Below are 607 nucleotides of genomic sequence, written 5' to 3'. Positions count from 1 at the left end.
TAACAATGCATATCTAGTTGATTCTTTTCGTTAATGTTGTTGTTTATCTAATTCTTTAAGGCATGCAAAAAAACCAAATGAGGACGCAAGCTCCCAAACATAGGACCCAAATGTTTTACTCGTAATGAATTGCAAACTTGAAAGCGTTTCACATAGATCAAATTTCCCAACGATTGTTGACCAATAGTTTGCCAAGATGAAATACCAAGTTTTGCAAGTTTCATTTGACATTAACCTTCATTAGGAGCTTTATTCTCTTCAAACCGAATTTTACACATTAAGATATTTCACCTTTTCTTGTTAGCTATAACTTGCTCTGGATGTACTTTTTGAAGTTTTATTTGCGTTCTATTCTAACTGAGATCACTGTTGGCGAATGGCCACCATTACCATAAATACCGAAAAAGCACTTGTGCATTTCTGTTCCATCATGCACGGGAAAAGCCTCTCAAGTATATTTTTTGTATTGCACGTCCATCGATGTCGACATTCACTTTTAAGGTTTTGGCCTCCTAAATTTTGTTATTTCTTGCCTTTAATTTGATCTGATCTCATTTTTGAAAAAAGTGCTCATGAAATATTCTGTTTTAGGCAACGTGATCAAGCC

Source organism: Tigriopus californicus, chromosome 5, assembly GCF_007210705.1.
Source record: "Tigriopus californicus strain San Diego chromosome 5, Tcal_SD_v2.1, whole genome shotgun sequence".
NCBI classification, from domain to species: Eukaryota; Metazoa; Arthropoda; class Copepoda; order Harpacticoida; family Harpacticidae; genus Tigriopus; species Tigriopus californicus.
This window is presented reverse-complemented; position numbering follows the sequence as displayed.